The 13,346-nt window shown below is 39.4% G+C and overlaps 1 long non-coding RNA gene across 5 annotated transcripts in view; it reads left to right on the top strand.

The window, feature by feature from the left end:
• LOC116802208 overlaps positions 1–13,346 on the top strand; it is a 98,133-nt gene that overhangs the window by 35,520 nt on the left and 49,267 nt on the right. For all 5 annotated transcript variants that reach the window (XR_004362573.1, XR_004362570.1, XR_004362572.1 and 2 more), the window contains exon 3: positions 10,846–10,972. This is a non-coding gene — a long non-coding RNA (uncharacterized LOC116802208). The remainder of the gene's footprint in view (positions 1–10,845; positions 10,973–13,346) is intronic.

Here is a 13,346-nt window from a genome sequence, read left to right as displayed (position 1 = left end):
AAAGAGCTTTGCTTGCTGGTCATTGTCCTTATCCTCATAAGATCCTGGATCAAATTGATGGGTGTTACAAGGATTAAAAGTCGTACGCTTGCGAGCAAAAGGGGCGGCACCACAATGGGCGTGTCCTTGTCTGCTCAATTGAACGTAATTAATTTGCGGTCACTGTGTGGAATGGAGAATGAATGCGAAAAAAACAGAACACAATCATCATAATTTAGCACAAAGCTCAAACAAGTGTTCTCATTAATAGAACAAATGTAATCAATTAAAATACCATTTATAAAATATATTTTATGATACACTTTTAGCGCAGTCTTATGAAATTTATGTGAATATTTGCATTTTGTACTCAGGCATGACCACAAAGTATTTCTTTGTGTGCACTGATTATATTTTTTGGAGTGGCTTTTGTCGCATGGGCGTTGTCACAATTTGTCGAAAGTCGGTTCAACGAATTTCTTGGCCGGGCGCTTCAGCCTGACCTTGAAATGATTTCCTCCCCTGCGCTCCACGATTTTGCACCAGATCCCAAATCGCAGCGGTTGCAGCTGTTGTTACTGACTTTCATTTGTCAGACCGTTTTCAATTTGTATTTGCCGCAATTTACTTTATTTGGCTTACGTGTGGTTTGTTAACAACAAAAACAACATCGCTGCATTTTGGCATCGTCTTCGTCATCGTCGTCGTCGGTCGAGTCAACGTCATCTTCTACCGGAACCCCATTCGCCGACCCACGAATCCCCAATCCCGAATTCCCAATCCCAACTTATCATCCTCAAGCTGCTTCGCCATGTGGGATGGATTCAGCTATCAGAGTTCTCTGGAGTTCGTAATACCCTTAATTACGCATAATTTGAAACATTTTATACTTTGAAATCCAGAAACTGAATTTCTTTAGGTAAATACTTTAAGATATTTACCTAGATATAAGTACGATTTAGTTAAGCTGTGTACAAGAAAGCATATCCAAACGTCGATTTCCAGAAGCATACCATACCAACCCCATGAAAATACCCTCTATACTTTCAACTCACAAAGTGCCCGAAAAAATTCGGAAAAAAAAGTACGAAGAAAAATGGCCAAAAATGTTCTGCGTTTTAATTTGAAAGCCGCGCACACACAAAAATTGTAACAATCAGCGCCGCACGAGCAAAAAATAAAAAAAAAAGAAGAATAAAATAATGTACCGAATAAAAAAGCAGTGGCGGCTCTGCCACTGCCACAGAAATAATGCCGAAAGAGGAGGAAAATGCGCGGACAACAATTTGTGGCGAGCGCACAGCTGCCTGCCTCCAGTGGCTCTCATGTTGCACCTTGCAACTGCAGTGGTGCAGTGGTGCGGTGGTGCAGTGGTGCAGGCCAACAACGCCCCACAAACAATCACTTACAAGCTGCTAAATTGCATAATCACCCAAAAAGGAATCAACGGCCGCAAGGAGTTGAAATCGTTTTGCACTGCAAGAAAAAATCGAGACAATTCTTTGATAGAGAATGCTGGGCACAATTATTACATTTGTTTATTTTCAAGCAGTATTTATTTATATTTAGGGGGACTTACGATTAGCTTTCATTTGAATTGTTATTGGGGCTTAGAGGAGATAACTATTTGAATTGAAAGCGTTTTTGCGAGTGCAAAAAGAGGAGTCCCCGATATTCTGGGTTGGCTGCATTTGCCGGAATAATTGTTGCCATTATTTGCTCAAGGAATGACACACACAAACGCGCGCAGATGCAGATGCAGGAGCAGCTGCTCCGATTAACCACAGATAAGATATCATAAAGCAGCGATACTCCGCCGCCCCGTTCCCCTTGAGAGCACCCCCCTCCCCTTTTTGGCCAGAATTTGCACTGATTATCTCGGCGGCGCACTTGAGCGCAATTTGCAAAGCAAACAAAGGCCAAAACGAATCAAAATCTCTTGGCCAAGTTATTCTTTTTCTTTTTTGTTTCACTGGCTGCTGCCACAAATGAAATGCAATCAAAATGCCGCCGCATCTTCGCCGTCTCTTTCGCCTTATCGTTTGCCGTCTCACTCGCGCGGTGATCAGTGCTTTTGTTTTGCGGCTGCTCTTTAATTTATTTACACTGGCCAAAATGCCACACCCCATTAACATTATCTGCGGACGTAAGCGCATTTGGAGGAGCACCCTGGAAATGTGATTTGCCATTTGAGAGAGTATATTGGCTGGCTGAATTATAAGTTTTACTAGTTGAAAGGGCTAAATGAACTCATAGAGGTAATATGTTTTCCTTAACACCTCAATATATTCTATAAATCAAAATCCTTGGAAAGGATATGCATGCAGTCGAGTTAAATTTCGCCGAGTGCAGCTGTTGCAGGTCCACATTAGGGCAAAAGCCTTTTATTAAATTTATGTTTGATCAACTTGCGGCGTAAAATCATTTTGTGAGATTTTTTTCGTTGTTTTATATTCTTGTTGTACTTTTTATTATTTTTTTTTTATATTTTTCTCCGTCCATTCGATCCTTGTGTTTGTTATTTTCTGGCCAAATGGCATGAAAGCGAAAATTTGATTGCAGACTTGGTAACAGATTGCAGGCACTAAAAGGCAGCTGGATGAGATAGTGGGCATCCTCCTGCGTGGATGGGGGGCACACCAGATTTAAGATGGGGTATGGGGTGTAGTGGGGGGTTGGAAGTCTGTCTTCTGTTAGCCATATTGACGATACTCCAAGTAACGGTGCCGCGCAGCCAAAGCCAAACTATAAAATCATTTAAAATGCATAAAAACTAATTTCGCTGATTAATTGCCACCTTGTGTGATGCTGGTGCTGATGCTGCTGTCGCTCGTGGCTTTTGATGGAACTGGTGTGTAAAAACGTCGATCGGGTGGATCGAACCCCCATCCAAAGTCATTGATTTTATTTTCTCCCATTCAATATCCTTAGTCCAGTGGCAGTCCATAAATTGTTCGGGTATCTTGGCTACGATCCAATGTTTTATGAGCTTTGAAACGAAGCAGTTGGAATTTTTCCTTGGCGAAAATTAATTTTTCTGCTAAAGTTTTTTTTTTTTTTATTAGCTAACTAAAAATGTAATTAAGAAATTATACTGCTTTTCATGCATCATTTGTATGTTCTAGTCTTTAAAAATTATAAACAAATATGGTAATAAAATACGTCGCACAACTAAAAGAATTACTATTTTAAGCAGCTAATTACCAATGCTAACGATACGCATCACTTTTGGTCCTACTTTGAAAAATCAATTTTTTTACGTTTTCAAATTTTTTATAAAATCGTAAAAATTTGGAAAAAAATTAAAAATTTTTGTTTTTCAAAATTTAAATGCAAATTGATTAAGATTTCATTTACGATCTGAACGAGGTATGACAATCCATATTTGGAGCATTATTTCAAATTTATGATAAGAAAAACTGATTTATTTCGGATGAAAAATCGGGATTGGGAGTTTTGGCGATTTAGCTTGGGTTTTTCTAATCATAACTTGCATTTATTTTTAAAGTTTTAAAGAGTATTTCAAGTAACAGAGGAAATTTGTTTGAGCTTTTCGCGCTATCTCGTGTTGCGGTATCATCGGCTTCTCCAGATCTGGTTGCCTCATATGTAATGCAAATCGAGTTGATTGAAAATTAATGTAAACACGGATGAGACACTCCACTGTGCTGTCGCTACTGGTGCAAACGTTTGATTTTCCATTAAAAACTAAATAAAGATGACGGGTAGGCGGGACGGGGGGTGGTGGCTTCGAATTTTTCTCAGTAGTCAACTTGATTTTTAAACATCATATCAGCCCTTTTGTTAAACGACGATGAGAAAAATACGCTTTTAAATACTTTCGATGTCTCGAATGTGTTGATAACACCTCCCGAAAATGTCGGCGCTTTGTACACACATATTAACCTATCACGAGAAACAAAAGAAAAGCTACCAACTGACTAACGGCTATTCTCTTGGCCACTGCACTAATCTAGCATTTTCATTTTTCTTTCGGCTTATGAGTTTGAAACGTTTAATTTTTCTGTGAGACCAGTTTAACATACTTAAATAATGGACTTAATTAATATTTATAAATGCAATTGCAATGAAGTTGGTGGAATCCTTAAGTTGGACTAAACCAAATGGATTTTCATTGCCGATTTATTTAAGTTATTTGCTAGTGCCTTTGAACCACCTATATTTTCTAATATATTTTTGATAGCAATGATTAATTATTTAATGATTTCAAATAATACAGCATGATTTTTCTTTTTTGAAATAGCTAAGGCATTAGTTTTGGCTTGTTTTAAAATGGTTTCTTATTCACAAAGTGTGAACAAACTTATATCTTGATTTGCATTAGCATAATACTATAAACCCCCCCACTCTACCACCATCGCATTTTGGTGTAATTAAAGTATCATTCACACAGTGTGTTCGCACAATCTAACGGTATTTTGCTAAAATAATAATAATGAAAAAAAAAACATACAAAAAGGAAGAACAAAACACAGCACAAAACAATGCCAAAAAAAGAGTTGTCGTTCGTTGCTTCCGTTGAGTTCGTCCAACTGGAAGAAGAAGCAGTCACGGCTCCCCTTCAATGAGTCAACATAAACAAAAAAAAAAAAGATCAGAAAAAACATTCTTTAACAATTTCAAATTACTAGTTCTTAACTTTTTTAATAATCAAGTCATATGCCAGCACAAAAATAGAATTTTTAAGTATTTTATTACAGCTTTTAAGCTCTTTAAAACAAATAATAAATAAGATCTACGTAAAATTCAAAACTAAAAATTTTTTTTTTAATATTTTCCTGTTTTTTCTTTCTCTATGTGTCTTTTTCTGGTGGCCGCTGCTCATTCGCTCTGTCGACCTGTCCAGGGTTGACAATTCTCTTAGTCTTTGACCTTTGGGGGTTCACAATTGTGTGGCCCCGTTTCTTTATGTCCCCCATTTTCAGCGCTCTCTTTCCCTCTGGGACAATTAACATGAACTTTTAGCTTTGCTTAATTACTCGACGCTGACGTTGTCGTTGTTCTAAAAGTGACGCAAAAAAAAAAAAAAAATGAAGAAAAAAAATACACAAAACCAAAGAGCCGAAAAACTGCCAAGAAATAAGGAAACTTGAGGTTAATTACATTTTGAAGAGCACAGCAAAAACAAATTGAAATGTTGCCTGCTCTTTTTTAGTTTTTTTTTTTTTGTTATTTTTAATGGCACAGAAAATACAACAGAAAAGACAACAACACAAAATCAGTGTGACAATTATGTAAATGGACGCACTTGGAGCTGTGTGAACTTCTTTTATTTTCTTGCTGTTGTTGCTAAAAGCTTTGCTAAGTGAATTTGTTGTTGTTGTTGTTGCTGAAGGTCACACGAAGCACGTTGACGTAGAAGTTACCGTTAAGTGTTTTGGGTCAAATGCATCGCGTTTGTGTTGCAAGTCATTCGTTTGCCAGCAGGGCGATTAGCAATACTATCTAAAAGGAGATGAATACACTTTAGTATTATATGTGTTTATATGTAACATTCTATTTCCGAAGGTCTCGTTTGCAATATTTCGTATATTGAGTATTTCAATTACATAACTAAGCACAAATAACCATTTAGACTTTAACAAGACTTGTCAATCTGTTGTTAAACTCTTTCTAAGAAGCTTTCATTTAGCGCCCAGTCCAGTCACTTCCCTTCAATGGCCCATTGAAATGACCCTCACCCAAATGGCTATTCACTCAGCCCTGGGGCACGCAAACTATAATTATAAAATATATGTTACATAAAGCAAGAGCCGAAAGAAATTAAATCAAAGTTGAGAAGCACTTGGGCGCTCAGCTGTATTTTACACACATATATATATTTATAAATATGCGGCCCGGTGAGCTGGTAAGCACGAGAATTTCGCATAAAATTATCCAACTGCGGAGGATGGGAAAGACGAGCGATCTGATCCGCTGACTTCAATTTGAAGTTAATGCGCTCATAGGAAGATCACACAAAAAGTATATATAAGATATATGAAAAAGCCACTTTGTGGGAATAACAGCAAACGTAGTAAGCTACAAGAACTTGAAAGGCGGAAGAACGACGGAAGCAGGCGACAAAACATGAATAAATATGGATACACTTCAGAAAATATTCGGTTTTCTACACAATATAGAAATAAATATACTATAGGAAGGCGTACTTCGAACTTTACAACATAAGCTGCTGCTACTTTATACGTTTACTTCGAACATAGTCGTATTTTCTTTCAGTGCACTGGGTAAGCCGCGAACAGCAGTAGGTAGTCCGCGTAATAAAGAAGAACAAACAAGCAGCTCAGGAATTATGAACTCCACCAACTTGGGCGGCCGTCCACTTTAAAAGCAATAAAAAAACCTCTCAATCGAACTTCCGAACTTTCGACAAGTTTTGATCGCCTTTTTTGTCAAAGTTTTGTCCAATGACCAAAAACTACAAATTATGTGCATGCCAGCGAGGCTTAAAGTCCCATTTTTATCGGGTCAACAAATCAGCAACTAAACGATCGCACCGGATAAAAAAAAAAAAAACAAAGAAAAAAAGAGATCGCATTGGGGAGCCCACACGTCTGGAAGTTCTTGTTTAGATGCGTAGGATAAAGATCGTCGATCTGAATGGAAGTTGCGTCTTTCACATCGTTTTGTTGTCTTGGGAAGAAAGAAGGATTTTCGGAACCAGCTCTTTAGAACATTATTGGAGATCAGCATAATTTGTCTTCGATCTGTTGTTTGTGCTCCTACGTGTGGGCCAACTTCCTGTGGGCAGTGAAAAAGCCTAAACTAAACTAAAAAAAGGCTTAACATAGTTTTCAATATGCATTACAACATGGACCAAATCCGTCCAAGATCTGTGTCCGATTCGGGCCCCAAAATGTGTTGCAAATGAAAACGCCACCGCCCAAAGGCCATAAAGCGATTCAAAAGCGAAATAGTTCACATAATTCCATTTTATGGATCAAGGAACAAGACGTGCGGAGAGATCGTGTCTGGGGATTTCAGCGAAGGATGTTTAGCATTGGTAAATGTGCGTTTATAAATTTAAAAACCTATAATAAAGTCATTTGCTGCGGTCGGCCATTTGGCCACTTGGCCACTTGGCCAGCAGCAATGCGCTCGAAAAGTTGGCAGCAAGGGGAGAGAGTCTCGGACGCAGTCTTTTGGCCAAGATCGTTACGCATGCGTCAAAAGAGGGAGAAGGCAGATAAAGCTCCGACAGCGAACACGGCAGACAGAACAGACAGCAAAGTGAGTAAAACAGACACACGGACACAAAAACAGCAAACAGAAAACAGAAAAACCGTCGACAGGCGACAAGTGCCTTGGCAACAACAAATGGCCAAGCAAAAATAGTTTCTGGAGTCAAAATCTGCTCGAATGGACAAGAAGGACAAGTCGAATAGTCTGGTGATATGGTGATATGCATCTAATCCAAATGAAAATAATGATATATTAAGTGCTCTTAGTTGATTGAATATTTAAATATTACTTTTTTTTTTATAGAGTCATGCTTACATTCGAGTGGGGTATCTTCGTCGTCGGCTAGAATCGTGTGTTTGCATTGAAATCTCTTGCTTTACACTCCCTGCAGATATAGACAACGACGGCAACAACATGTCACATTGATTATTGTGTTCAATTTTAATTTGTGCAACATTTTGCGATGTTTGCAGCACGATGCCATTGCCATTGCCATGGCCATTGTGATGTGGTTGTGTTGTCTGTCTTGCACTCGTCACTTCATTTGATGGCCCCAAATGTTTTGGGTTCGCAGCTGACGATTGCCAGAGGATATCGGCGATCGGAGGGGCAACCAGCTATAGCTATAGCTATCGAGTTTGGAGTTTCGGGCTTGGACCGATGCAATCTACTCTGGCCAGTTATCGACTTTCTTTTAACCGTTCGAACAATGTCAAGAACTTTGCCACTTGTTTTGTTTGTTTCGGTTTCGCCTTTTGTTGTTTGCCCCCTCAATTGAGGATTCGCAATTGATTATTTCAAGTTTTTAATACCATGCGACACCCACCGATAAAGCGAATTGAGTAAATGGATTCGAATCGAATCGAATCGATCAAATCGCAATGCAAATGACAAAAGACCCGTGTACTTAGACATTGTTTTGTGGTGTTTCTGCTTTTTGTTTGCCTTTTTCATTCCATTTGATCTGGCTTTGTTGTCCGGCTGCCGTTGATATATTTTCTCACAATTAAGCGGACAAACGAGCGCGCAGGCGAACCGGCCATCAGTAATCAGCATCAGTGGACAGTGGGGCAAATGCGAGATGTACAGTGGTAGCCGCCACATATTCGCACACCAATATGTAAGAAAACCACCAGTAAGCCAGAAAATTGTTGTACACACGGGCGTATCAAATACGTTTCGCATATGGCGCCTTAGATCGCCCAGTGTTTCTGTTTTTATTTATTTATTTATTTTTTTTTTTTACTTTTTTTATTGTTTTTATCGTTGGTGGTGTAGCTGCTGCCCAAGAAACTTGGAGAGCCACCAAAATGGCAATCGGCAGTCAAGTCAAGTTGAGTTTGAGTTGAGTCGGGCCGCAAGTCAAGTTGGCTGAAAGTCACGATAGAGGGGAGGGGGGCACAAAGCGAGAAGAATGACCAAAGTGATTTTTAATTGTCAGCCTCAAGTGCTGTTCGAATGTGTGAACTTAATAAATCTCTGCGAATACGAGTATCTCGCTTTGATTTCTCTTCACACACACAGGAAAAGTCTTTGCGATATTGCAGCCTCGTATTAGAAATTTTAAAAGTATTGTAAGTATTCCAGCTTAAAAGGAAAAATTATAATTTCATTTTGTTTTAAAAGTCATTGAATCACGACTTTTTCATGGTGCAACAATTGACAATTGCTGGAGTTATTTTCATAATGCCTTAATTGAAACGCGACAAAAAAAAAACGAATAATGATTATGCATATCAATTATGCTCTCCAACATGCGGGGGCGTTACTTGATGGATGATGGATGGCTGATGGTTAGATTGTGGATAGTGGACTGGGGTGCGATGGTGGATCGGCGGATCGCCCTTGGCTATCAATTGGTTGAACAGGTGCTCGAGCTTCACTCAACTCCCGCTGAGATCTCAATTCAAATCCACTTGCGGCCCGATTGAAATGGTTCCTTTCCGTCCGGATTGGATTGCAAGTGGTTTCTTTTTTGGTTTCGTACAACAGTTGATTGACGGTCTGGCAATTAGCCATGATAAGTTTTAAATTGAGCAGAAAACAGAGGGACTTTTAAGGCGGAAGATAAAAAGTAAGCTTCTTTGTAGAGCTATGCACGTTTATTACCGAATAATGTTTGCAACATTCAATTACAGCTCCTGTCTCGTATATTTTGTAATTATTGCCCTAACTTATTGCATTTATGTGGTGTTTAAGTGCCTATGTACACCAATGTCAGTTGCCAGTTGTCCATTGAAGCACTGAAATCCGAAACAGAGAACATCTAAATCTTGCTTAGAATTACCGGGTATACCTGTTCAAAAATTGGCTCGCGATTTATTCAAACTGCTGGTTGTGTTGTGGTAATTCCAATCCGCATTCTGGCGACAAAGTTGCCGCTAAAATGCGAATACTTGGCAAATTATAATTTGTGCAGCGATCGAACAGTTGGCCGTTAGCATCAGTTGGCCAATTGGAGCAGCAACCGGGCCATCGGGCATATAAACAATGGTTAATTGTGGCAGACTGTGGACATAAGATGCTGAATTATTGGGCTTATCGATTGCCGCCTCTGCCTGTCAGCCGATATCAAGCCAATATGTTCAGGAATTTACTGCGTGCAAATGGATACTGGATACTGGCGGCTCTCAACCGACCAACCTTCTTCTTTTTGGGCTCTTTTTTCTTTTGAAATTTCGTTGGAGGTTCTGGGTGCTTGATTTCTTCAACTTTGTGCGTCTGGCTAATAGAATCATTTGGCAAAGTTGCTAGCCCGGTTGTGCAGCATTTTGACTAATTAACTGCAAAGTTTTATTGCAGCCAGCGAAGAAAAGATAGAAATGCTGCAGATGGAAGTTGCTCGCTTCGCAAGCGCAATTTGCACAGGAAGAAAAATTAATGCATTTTGGTGAGCTCCTAAAAAGGAAATATACAAAATTCTGCTACCAAAAGCCACAATTTATGTTCGATGGCTTTTCTCGCTACAATCGATTTCACACGATAGCTGGTTATCGAACTGCAGTTCTTCTATCTGTTTTCAATAAATGTCATCTTTCTGACATTGCGAATAGCATTTTATGGAAATTTAATTGGATGAAATTCTTGTAAAGTGGTTGCATTTTTTCCGCGTGTTTTTGCTTCTGGCCCGGCCAGCATTTCCTGTCCATAATGTGGAGGCTCCTCTCGATGGGTTTTCCTCGTTTCTCATCCCCCCCAACCCCGGAAACCCCGTTCTGAGCGGGGCGACGACAATCATAATCGGCATTGACAAACGCACATTGCGTATACTTATCGAGTGTAGCGCGCATATGCATTTCTACGAGTATTTTCAACTGGTATTACATGGATGGTCTTTGCGACGAAGGAAGGTGGCGGACGGAGGGGGGATGGCTTTCAAAACATTCCCAAAGGTGTCAAGATTATGTGCATAAATAATGAGATTTTCAGACAGCACTGAGTGGGCTAATTAATTGATTTTGGCCAAAGGTTACCGCTGGACAAATACGACTAGGAAATGGAAAAGACCTCTTGTTCATTTCAAAATTTACTTTAAACTCCAAATGCGTGTAAATCACACATTCTGTTTGCTCATTAATGTTGTCCGACATTTAACTCTCTTTTTATTGATGCCAAAACTCCGAGTGTTTTTTATTGATTTTTTTTTTTTTATCCTGTTTTCAGCTCTCAGATCCACTTCAAGTGCGACTTTTAATTTACATGTTCGTGTCCGAAGATCGCAATTTTTCAACAACTTCAAGGAGTTGCGAATGAACTGGAATGAAATGTTATCAATTAGCGTGCAAAAATGGTAAATATTTGGATCGATTAGTGGAGCTCCAGTTTGCTCGATCGTTTTAACCATTACAAAAGTGGTAATCGAAACGAGTTCTGCCGTCTTGGCACGAAGAGTTTTCGTTTTAATATAAGTTTGGTCAATAAAGCATTAGTTCTCGGGGGAAATTAAATATTTCAAACCATTTAGCGCTTAAATTCAATTTCATTTAATTACAGCTTGCGATTATAAACAATTTATTTCGTTTGTCTCTTGTCAGATGTGTGAATAGATAGATATCTTAATTTAAGCTACAACTTTTTTATCTAGTGCTCCATTTTCGAATCCAACTTCTGCTCGTCTTTTTGCTGTTGGCAATTTCGTAGTGCAAATTTTAACATAAAATTGATAGCACAAACATGGACAAGCGACAAGGAAAATCCGCAGACAATAAGCTAGGCAGCAATTGCAATTGTCAGCGGCACGTTATCAGCCAGGGGAGAATCGGAATAGGAGGGGAAGACTCTTATGGAAATGGTTCTTAACAAAAAAGAAGGGGAAATAAGGGGAGACTCTGCGACGATAAAGCCCAAGTGTTTACGAGCTGTTTAGTGTTTGATGATCGTCGCTGCGCGGAGCGGGACGAAAAAAAAAGTAAAGAAAAATCTCTGTCCTGTCTCCCCGGCCCGACTTTTCCGCCGCCCATCCCTCCTTTCCATTTCCCGCGCTTATTTTTCCCGATCTGGAAAAACTTGTAACCTTGCAGCCTTGTCATTGTCATCATGCAGACAGCATAAAAGAGCTGGGAGCTGGGAGCTGGAGCTCTGGCCACTGCCAAAGCCAAGATCCCAAGCCAGAGGTTGGCAGGCGGATCGTGCAAATCTTGTTAGCATTTTTCAGCCATTTCCTCTTTACATACAAACCCCCCAGAAGAGTGGGGGCAATATATATATATATATTATGTGTATAATCTATAAGCTATAAGCTTGCAGGTAGAACAGCCACGAATAAAAGCGGTAATGCTGTCTTTTTAATATTTCGACTCGCTGGCTACCCGTTATGGTTAATAGAAGATTTGAAATTCGAAAATAATTGGAAACTGAGCTGGATAGAATTTTTGTGCAATACTTAAACTTATTGGACTAACTGCCATATGTTTTATGTTCACATTTATTTGGGAAATATATTTCATATACCCCACAGCCGAATGCTCGCCGTTGCGAGGTATAAAAATATGTTTAAAAGAAAAACAAAAAATTATGTTCGATATCAATTTCGCGTGGACACATGCCAAGAGACACGCAACGCCACCAAACACGCGCACCACATTTTTCCGCAGCCCCATCCTCGGCCCCCCTTTTTTTTTCTCTTTGATCGGTGGTAATTGAAAATCCCCAAAGAGAGAGAGACCAACCAAAAAAAAAACCCGATGTTGTTTGCCTCTACTGCCCTCCATTGGAGAATGCAGATGCGAAGCAGGATGGAGAATGGGATTTGTGGATGGGTAGGAAGTAATTACGTCTGCCAGCGGATGGAATAGTTGTATACACCGGGGGAAAATAAACAATTAAACAGCTAATACTTCAATTGTCAAATAACAACGACTGCTAAGGACAGTGTTTCATATTTCGAATGCTTAGCTCATTTACTGCGAACTTGTGCGTTTCCATTATATTGAAATAATACGTTTTCTTCTCTGTATAGTATGGGCGATCGAAGATCTTGAAAGTCGAGCAGGCAGCAGAAATTTGAATTAGCCGCCCGTCCGTGGGTAAATACATGCAAGATTTGTGCGTGTTATAGGCTGGAAAAACAGTTTTTCTCGCCCCCTTCCCACCAAAAAAAAAAAATAAATAAGTAAATAAAAAGCAAGAATTCACAAAAAATAAAAATAAATGAGCGCAAAGCTCAGCCCATCGTGGTTTTTATTTCGCTGGCCCGAGGATGTGGGCGTGTTGGATCGCTTGGCGAGTGGGCTTAGCCGCGCAGATTGTTGGCTCAAACATTGGCTGTCCAACAGTTGTTGCCTTCTTGTAAATGACCGTTTAATGGAATTGTCATAAAATTCGATTACTAAAACCGATGCCGGTGCGTAGTCTTTATGCTGCGTCTCTGGGAGTAGCGCAATGATTTTCTGTGTGGGTCGTTTTGACTTTATCTGGATGCTTGTTTTTATTTGATGGCTTTGGATCACCTTAGAACCGGTGAAAAAAGAGATTATCCATTAATAGAGCCAGCTGAATGTGCAGTTGTATTGCCCTCTTTTTTTTTTGCCCAGGGTGTTTAGTATGATTTTTATATGCGCTTGGATGGCGGATTACACATTACCATCTTTCATAACACCTTTTATTGTTTCGAAAACATGCAGTTTTCTTTCTTCATATATTTTTGTATGCTTAACTTAGTTTTT

The sequence above is a fragment of the Drosophila sechellia genome, chromosome X (assembly GCF_004382195.2).
Source record: "Drosophila sechellia strain sech25 chromosome X, ASM438219v1, whole genome shotgun sequence".
NCBI classification, from domain to species: domain Eukaryota; kingdom Metazoa; phylum Arthropoda; class Insecta; order Diptera; family Drosophilidae; genus Drosophila; species Drosophila sechellia.
This window is presented reverse-complemented; position numbering and strand designations above follow the sequence as displayed.